Source organism: Galeopterus variegatus, unplaced genomic scaffold (genome assembly GCF_000696425.1).
Source record: "Galeopterus variegatus unplaced genomic scaffold, G_variegatus-3.0.2 Scaffold1471, whole genome shotgun sequence".
Classification (NCBI taxonomy): Eukaryota; Metazoa; Chordata; class Mammalia; order Dermoptera; family Cynocephalidae; genus Galeopterus; species Galeopterus variegatus.
In genome coordinates, this window is record NW_007727582.1 from 134,243 (window position 1) to 144,179 (window position 9,937).

Below are 9,937 nucleotides of genomic sequence, written 5' to 3' on the forward strand. Positions count from 1 at the left end.
ATCCTCCTGCATGCAGACTCCACATTGCTTGGGAAGGAAGCATTTCCTTTCCTAGTTGCTCAGTCCCAGAGCTGCAGATATAGCATTGCTGAGAAAAGCACATGTGCTTCATTTCATAAAAGCTTTAAGTCAGAGGCACTTATTCCTCATGACAGCTTCAGGGCAGGGATTGCTTAGCTCCTGAGCCTTAGTTTAGTTTCTTGACTGTAAAATGGGGATAAGGAGCTGGCACAAGTATATATCATTAAAATTCAGTTGATTCAAATCCTGACCCTTAATCCATTCCTCTTCCCAACACCAGAGCTGCCTCCAACACCAAGTGTCAGGGACCTNCCCTTAATCCATTCCTCTTCCCAACACCAGAGCTGCCTCCAACACCAAGTGTCAGGGACCTTCCAATGACATATAACGTATCTCTACCCTGGGACCCCAACCTATCTCAGTTATAGTGCTTGCTAGCAAAATAAAGGGAAACCCTTAATCCATTCCTCTTCCCAACACCAGAGCTGCCTCCAACACCAAGTGTCAGGGACCTCCCAATGACATATAATGTATCTCTACCCTGGGACCCCAACCTATCTCAGTTATAGTGCTTGCTAGCAAAATAAAGGGAACCCTGTGCTGTCTCAGGCCCCCAAGCAGACCTCCCTTTTCGTACAATGAAGACCCTGTAAGCACAGCCACCTTACTACCTTCGAAATAGAAATTAGCCCATTCCAATGCTGTGAAATTGTAAACAAACCATCCCCCCTCTCTAGGATTTTGCAGTCTTGTCTGTAGAAAGAGTTTGTGCTAGCAAACAAAAAGGTAGGTCCTTCAGCTGGAACAGGTGATGGTCTGTGGGCTCTGTGCTGAGAAGCACAAAAAGAAACTATGTCCCCAGACTGGGAAAGTTCAAAAGTGAAATGAGATGGCACCAAGGGAATTCTGTAAGATCTGATGAGGAGCTGCTGATGTCCATCTCAGGTAATCAAGGACCTTTTGAGAGATGCTGATGCGATCGCTGGGGCCATGTGAAGAGGCAAGGTCGAAGACCCGTTGTGAGATCGACAGTGGGGTGAAGATAGGCACTAGTCTGTGCTACCTCCTGATTTCTTGGCACGTCTAAGGGCATAGGTTTGGGGTCAGATCCTAGCTGTGCTGCTTATCCACTATGAAACCTCGAGAGAACTATTTATCATCTCAGAGCCCCTTTTCTGACCTATAAAATGGATAACATGAGAATCTCTGTGGTCACACCAACTTGTTAGAGTGCCTAGCATGTCTAGTGCCCTGAATATTGTCTTAATTAGACTGCGACTCTCTGCTAATTTGCAGCTGCTACTATTTTCATGGACTGGTAAACGCCACTGGGGAATGTCACAGGTTGACTTTTCTCAGGAGATGGACTCTGAGGTGAAATTTATTAGGGAGTCACCTTGGGCTCAACCCCCCTAGAAAGGAGGCAGGAGTGAGCAGAGAAGCTAAGTGCAGTAAGGCACAACAGCAGCCTTGGCCAACCCCATGAGGAGCAGCCCCATCCAGCTGGAGCTGGGATGGCCTTTCAGAGGTGTCCTGAGATGGCCTGGCCTTTATACCCCTGTGTGTCATTGGCTGTGGGCTCCACAGAGAAGTGCATGACCTTGGGCTAGGCAGCTCTCTGCAGCTGAGGCAATTTATGAGGGCCTGACAGCTGAAGCCAGCAAGTGAAAGGGGATCTGGGTGGTGGAGCACAAGGAAATAAAATTGGGGGTATGTGGGAGGACTTCCTGAAAAAGGCAGCATCTGGGCTCTGAAGGTCTTGTGAGTAGGACTTGGCTAGGTGAAAGATAGTGGAAGAAGGAATGTCCAGACAAAGGAAATATCACACATAAGGAAGAGGAAGGTGGGGGAAAGCAGCAGACACTAGACCCCCTGCTGTCCTTTGACATACTGAGCATGTTCCTGTTTCAAGCCTTTGCCCTTGGGACGTACTCCCCCTACACATCTGCATGGCTCCCTTCCTCTCTTCATTCAGTCTTGTGAAAAATTTCCTGAGAAGGTGAAATGGAGTGATGACACTAATACAGCAACCTCTGCTACATTCCGTTCCTTACCCTGCTGTCTTAGGCCCTTTCTGTTGCTTATAACAATATCAGAAACTGGTTAACTTATAAAGAAATGAACTTTACTTCTTACCATTTTGGAGGCTGGGAAGTCCAAAGTCCAGGAAACACATTTGGTGAGGGCCTTCTAGATGGTGACCGTACACAGCAACACAGGGTGTCACATGGTGAGAGAACAGCATGAGCAAGAGCTAACCACCTCACTTGACCTCCTTACAAAGCCATCGAACCGCACCCATCACTCCATGAGTGGATAGATCCATTCATGAGAGCACAGTCCTCACTATCTAATCACCTCTCAAAGGCCCCACGTTTCAAACACCATCATCGGATTTCCCACCCTCTTAGCACTGTTACAATGGGGGTCAAGCTTCAGTGAGTTTGGGGGGGACTTCCAATCCACAGCATCTACTTTTCTTCCCAGCTCTCATTGCTACCTGATGTTGCACTGGAAAGGGGATGAGAAAGTAGTCATGTTCCTAATGAAAAGGAAGCTTCACCAGGGCAGCGACTGTGTACACCTACTTTATGTTCAACACCCTCATCCTTGTCTGCCCTGAGAAGGACAAACATTTGGATGTGTTTTAGGACTTTCTCCTGTGAGTCAAGGAATCCTCTCCAAGAGATTGAAGAGGAGTAAGGACCAGGTGGTAAAACGTAAGAGGAGATTGTGTACTGGGATGGCCAACGTGTCTTGGACTGGAGGACCTTGTTTGAAGCTCCTAGACCCTGGGGGTGAAAATTTTGACCCAGTAGGTATGTGGTGGGAAGAGGGCATCTGAATTTGTAGAAAGTACCAAAGGTGGATTCTGACATGTGAGCAGATGGGTTGACAAGTGGAGTGGATGTCCTGAGGAGGACAGAGTGGCCTTACTCCTGAAGCCCTGGAGAGATGGGGACCTGCAGCTAACAGGGTACATCTGCCAGTGTCCAGGCCAGATGGCATGTTAAGCCATTCCAGGTGTGGACCCCACCTGACCTTCCAGAGAAGGCCCCTTCCAAGGTCTCTCTCATCAGCTTGCCTTGAAGTCACACCTCCCTGGGCAGGATGTTCCTTTATTGCAAACTCCTCAGCTGATTGTTCTCAGGACCCAGCCCTTTGATGGTTTTATTGTCCCTAAATTCACACCAGGCCCCAATAACTTCAGAGTAGGTAGAGAATGCAGAGCGGGGAGGGCCTGGGAAGTGAACCCGACCAGGATCAAGGCAAGAGACTGCAACCTCTAAATCTGCAGGAACCAGACTTTCCTCTGAAGGCTTCCACGTGTGGAGGGTGAGTCCTGCGATCTCAAGCCCAGAAAGCCCGAGCTAAGTGGATCAAGCTGGCCCTCTGCCTTCAAGAGCTCCTAAGTGCACCTGTTTCTGCTGCCTGCGAAGTGGCTGGTCATGCAGCCAAGGGCTTCTCTGCTTAGCAACTGATTCTGGGACCAAGCAGCTTTCCAGGCTGACATTGAGATTTTTATGCCAGGTTCCACATGCACCAGCTTATCCTGTGACCATGTTAGCCAACTTATTGACTCAAAATCTGCTTTTGAAAGATCTCAGACTGAGATAAGAACTTGGGTGCAATTAAGTTCATTAGTTTTCATTCCTCTTGTTTCCCCTGACCTATCATGCTTCCTAGGAAGACCTCCCAGTTTAAAAAAATTAAAAAGGCTGTTAATGAAGGGACTACACTGAGCAGCTGGGCTTTATCCTATTGACGATTGCTATGGCCTGTTTGTGTTCCCCAATCCTAACCCCCAATGAGATGGTGTCAGAAGCAGGGACTCTAAGAAGTGATTGCAACCTCTAAATCTGCAGTGACCAGATTCAGACTTCCTCTGAAGGTTTCCACATATGGCAGGCAGGTCCTGTAATCTCTGACCCAGAATGCCTGGGCTAAGTAGATTGAGCTGGCCCTCTGCCTTCAAGAGCTCCTAAGTGCACCTGCTTCTGCTGCCTGTGAAATTGTTGGTCATTCTTCTCTGCCTAGCGACTGATTCTGGAACCAAGTGGCTTTCCAGGCTGTCATTTCTGAGACTTGATTTTGGGTTCCACATACTCTAGCCCATCCTGGGAACAGCTGGTATTAGAACTTTTATAAAAGAGACCCCAGAGAGCTAGCTGCCTTGCTACTTCTACCACCTGAGGACACAGCAAGAAGGCACCATCTATGAACCAGGAAACAGGCCCTGACCAGACACTGAATCTGCCAGTGCCTTGATCTTGGACTTCCGAGAACTATTAGGAATTTCTGTTGCCTCCAGAACTGTGAGAAATGTCTGTTTATAAGCTACTCAGTCTATTTGTTTTATTCTGTATAGCAACCCAACACACTGAGACCACTTGAAAGACTGCTTGGAACAAATCTCAGAATTGCTCTCTGAGGAGTGAGGAAGCTGTTGGGATATTTCTTTAACTACCAACCCCATCTTTCATGGGTGGTGGGGGGAGCACCTCTGGATGTTAACTGCTAAGCACTTCTGGATTGTGTGTGATTCTAGCATGATCCTATGGCCAGAGAAAGCCCTCAGGTAAGGACACCCAGGTGCTTTTGACATGGGAGGTCTTCAGCATGAAGGTTATGTGACAAGAACCATCCTCTAACATTGCAGATAAAGCTCAGGGTGTGCTGAGAGGACATGGGGAATTGCACCGCTGCAGCCTTGCCTCGGGTTCCCACTGTACACACCTGCTTGTGCTTGGATCAGCTTAGCAGCCTTCACATATTCAGCAAGCAGTACTGAAGCACCTACTGTGTGCCATCACTGTTCTAGGTGCTGAGGATATAGAAGTGAAGGATACAGATGAGATTTCTTGCCTTCAAGAAGTAGCCATAAGTGTACTAATCCAAAAGTGGCATGGAATCACTCTCCACCACACTGCCCTATTTGATGCCCATAAATACTCAAAGACGGCCTTGTAGCTGATGACTGGACCAAGCTCTGAAGAGCAGGAAGTCAGCTGTGCCAATGGTAGGAATGAGAAGCATCCAGATGAAGGGAACAAAGGAGCGAGGGGGTAAGATGCAACTAAGTTTGACCTTCTTTGTGGTTTCTTGACAACAAACATGGCTGGAGGGGAGAGAGAGAAGGGACAGTGGTAGAGGACGACCTTAGAATGGAAAACTACGGCTAAATTATGTAGAACTTTGTAGGCCAGAGAAAGGACTTTAGCTTTTATTCTCAGGCCAATGGGAACCTAGTAGAAGTGTTAAGATTCTAAAACATTATTCTATCACCATGAATGGAGCCAACTGGTCTCCTTACTTCTCTTCTCCCTAAAACAGTAGAAAGGAAGTGGGCAGACTCGGGATATATTTGAGAGAGCTCACATGACATGCCAATAGGTGAGATGTGGGAAGAGGGAGATTTTGTAAGCTAGGATCATCAGATCTGTGTTAGTTGTGCCCCCCAGAAAGTAAATGCAGAGAGAGAATAAGAAGGGAAAGTGGCTGATTAAGGGATATTTCCAGTGATAAGCTGGCATCACTTCTCAACTCTCTGTTCAATGGTGTCACTTGGGTGGCTTGAGATTGGTCATGGTGAGAGTGTTTACACCACAGAAATTAGCAAAAGCTGTGAGTCACAAAGCCAGTTGTTAAACATTTACCAGCATAGCGCTGATGATGTCTGTGAAAGATGAGAAGGGGAGGAAGCAGAATGAGGCACAGAGAGCCTCAGCCTCTGAAGCAGACCTGACAAACTATCAGTTACCTACCTCAATGGAGCACTGAAGAGCAGAGATTGCCTGCCTGTAAGAAGAGTCCTGCACTGGGTGGAAATGGCCAGGCCCTAGTAGCCAGGCCCTGCTGTGCTCAGTCATTGGCTAGGGGCTGCAGAAAGAGCACAAGCCTGGTTTCTTTTCCCCCATGCTCCCGTTGGCTGAACCCAACCCACATCCAGCTGGCAAGGGAGCCTGGAAAACACAGCCTGCGGGTGTCTCTACATCAGTTCCTCACCCTTCCCTGCTCCGCTGTGCATAGGAAGGCAAACAGGGAAATGACCAGCAAAGCAGTCCCGGCCTTGCGCACAGGTGTTCAGATATTTGAAGACTAGCACCTTCTATTCTTCCATTGAGACAGAATGGAGCAGACCTGCAGAAATGTAGAAAAGAGACCATGTGGGCACAGGGAGATGGAAAGTAGACTCTGTTATTACAGCTTTCTGGCTCCTAGCAGACCCTGACATTTCATTTCCTATCTATAGTTTTTGTGAGATCCGCACCTTTAAAATAACTACTTGCAAAAGAATCCAATTCACATTTTAAAGTTAAGTGGATTCATTTCTAGCAGTAAGGAATCATGATTAGAACAGTCTCTGATTCTAGAAAAGCAATGCTTAGGAGAGAGAGACTCTTGCTCAATAAGCTTCCATGGCCCACCATGGCCTTTACAGTCAAGTCCATTCTTTCTACCTGAAAGGCCTCAAATACAGGCTAGAGGTCAACTAGATACTTACATCCTTCTTTCACTTCTACTCAGTGTGGCTCCAGCCAGGATAATCTCCTCAACCTCGTATCAGTTAGCTACTGCTGTGTAGGACTTACTTCAAAATTCAGTGGATTGGGCCGGCCCGTGGCTCACTCGGGAGAGTGCGGTGCTGATAACACCAAGGCCCCGGGTTCGGATTCCATATAGGGATGGCCGGTTCGCTCACTGGCTGAGCATGGTACTGACAACACCAAGTCAAGGGTTAAGATCCCCTTACCGGTCATCTTTTAAAAAAAAAAAAAAATTCAGTGGATTAATTTCCTTTTATAAAACTAAATAATATTCCATTGTATGTATATAGCACATTTCCCTAACCTAACCATCCCTCAATGGATGAAATTTCCAAATCTTAGCTATTATGAAGAGTGCTTTAATGAACGTGGCAGTATAGATCTCTCTCCAAGATCCTGTGTATGTACACCCAGGAGTGGGATTGTCGGATCATATAATAGTTCTATTTTTAGTTTTTTGAGGAATCTTCACACTGTTTTCCATAGTAGCTGCACCAATTTCCATTCCCACCAACAGTTTACAAGGGTACCAATTTCTTCACATCCTCACCAATACTTATCATTTGGTCTTTTACTAACAGCCATCCTGACAGATGTGAGCTGATACCTCATTGTGGTTTTGATTTGCATTTCCCCGATTAGTGAGGAAATCCTGCTGTATGTGACAACATGGGTGAACCTGGAGGATGTTATGTGAAGTAAAATCAGCCAGTTACAGAAGGACACATACTGCATGATGCCTGTAAAGAGGTATCTAAAACAGACAAACATATAAAAATAGAATGGTGGGTGCTAGGGGCAGGGGAAATAGAGGGGGGGGGGTTACTGCTCAACTGGTATAAAGTTTGTTAGGCAAGATGAATAGGTTCTTGAGACCTGTACAACATTGTGCCTATAGTTATTAATACTGTGTTGTGCACCTAAACCTTTAAGAGGTTAGATCTCAAGTGTTCTTAGCATAATAAAATTTTAAGAAAACAGTTATTAATACATGCTTAGTTCAAGCCACCGGGTCTAGCCACTCAGCAGGGTGGTTCTTCGGGTCAGCTGGAAGCTGGGCAGGCAGCTCTGCTGGTCCCAGCTGGGCTTGATCGCATATCTGGGGATCAGCTGGCTGTAGATCTAGGGTGTTCTTGGCTGGGACAGGTGGGCCGCATGGTCTGTTGTTCTCCAGAAGACTAGCTGAGTTCACCCACATAGTGATACCATCCTTTCTCCACTCTTTCCTTCAGCTAGAGCCTAAAGTAGGGGACACCACTGTGGGCCATCTAGTTCTCTTAGGACTGAGACATCATTTCTCAGGTGCTGTGAGTTTGGGCTGCTGATGGCTCAGATCAGTTGCTCTCCAGGAATTGTCCTCTGCTGAAAAGAGTAAGTTTGCCCCCTCACCCTCTTCCAGGGACAACCAACATTCAGTGATTAGTCTGAGTGGTATACAGCCCATCCCTTCTCATTCCTATTTGGGACAACTCCAAAAGGCCATCCCATCTTCAAAGCTCTTCATGGGGTCAGCTGAGGCCCCTGCAGCTGCANTGAGTGGTATACAGCCCATCCCTTCTCATTCCTATTTGGGACAACTCCAAAAGGCCATCCCAGTTTCAAAGCTCTTCATGGGGTCAGCTGAGGCCTCTGCAGCTGCACTGCAGTTCAGTTTCTCCCAGGGGAAGTTCAATCTTCCACCCCAATTCCCCACAGGTGGTGTTTCTGAGGGTCCTCCCCAGTAAACCACCTGCATACAAACCCCAGAGAACTCAGCCTATAGTACCTGACTTTCTTACTATGAGTTGAAGAGTCTTGAGACAGGAGGTGCTCAGTTTCCATGGGTTTAGGTTTCAGGCCACACCTCTGAGTTCCAAGCCACTCNGGAGGTGCTCAGTTTCCATGGGTTTAGGTTTCAGGCCACACCTCTGAGTTCCAAGCCACTCACCAAGGTCTCAGACCCCTTCTATAGTTCCCCCCCTAGAAGAGAGTTACTGTTGCTTGTTGGACCTGTTTTGGCATCAACACAGGGAAATTGAGACCTCCGGGGTCTGGCTTATGCAATGCACTGGCTGGGCACGCTCAGTAGAAAGGGGTATATAACCCTAATTGCCAAGTATGCTCAGTAAAGTGGAGTTTATCCTTTGAATGACCTTCCACTAAAGGTGCTAAAGAGCACAGAATATTCTTAAATGTGTCTAGCACACGTGTTAGAACTTGACCAATGAACATGCCCTAAAAGGAGACCAACTGGGCATGTGTAAGACTATGTTACATAACGGGGAATCACCTCTTTAGCTGAATATTTATTACGTGGTATGAATATTCATTATTGAAACTACAGAAGCTTAATCCCGGCAGAAGGCAGGGCTGTCGCTCACTTCCCTGGGGCCAACCCTACTTTGCCAGCTAAGGTGTGTATGCTTTCTTGTATCAAACTTAACTTTCAGCAAACAGCTGCTCACTCTCCTGAGCCAGCCTGCACTCTGTACTAAACTTTAGGTATGTATTTCTTTCTTTTGTATTAAATTTGGTGTGAGCCCTCCTCAGTCTCTGGAGTTAGGCTGCACTCTCTCTGTGAAATCTGTATCTCCTATTCATTACATTAAGCCTGTTCTCACTTTCTACTGTAACTCTGCTCTTGAATTCTTTACTGCAGCAGACTCAAGAAACTGGTAAGAAGACAGCGTGGGTTGCGGCTGGCCATCGGGCCCCCCCAGACCCTGTCCTCCACCATCAGTCTGGGATACATCTTTAACATTTACCAGCATACCACCAGTTGTATGTAAGCAACCAGCTCCCCAGGGAAAATTTCTGATTTGTATCTTTGAAATTGTAGTAGTGGGAGTATTTACACCATGGAAATTGACAAACTACCATCTTGAAGTCACTGATGTGGAATTGGGAAGAGATGTGTAAAATAGGCTCTTGTGAGCCAGTAGGAGCCGGCTCTAGGACACCACTAACCCCAACCCAGCATAACCACATGTGTGTATATGTAACAAAAACAAAAGTATTTTGAAGCAACCTGACGTCACTGACCTGCCTTACTAGTAAACCCTGATTTTCTAGTTCACTTTTTAAGCTTGTCTCAAGCCTTTAAATTTTAAGGCCTCTAAAGGGTTACAAACTGCAGTTAGCAATGCATGTTAGGAGTGGGTCCTGCTTGCAGAGCAAGCCCCAGGTAAATGCTGGAAGGAGGGAGGATTGGGGGCAGGAGTCTTCCTGCTTCTCCAGGGTCACCCAAGTTTTCTTAACCGGGGCAAGAGGAGAATGGACAAAAAGTATTGCTTTTGTTAACATTGAAAAGCTTGCAAATACTCTTTGCGGATTTAGTTCCCAAAAGGACTCCATTTAAATTGTCTTACAATGCCCTAAGAAGTGTTTTT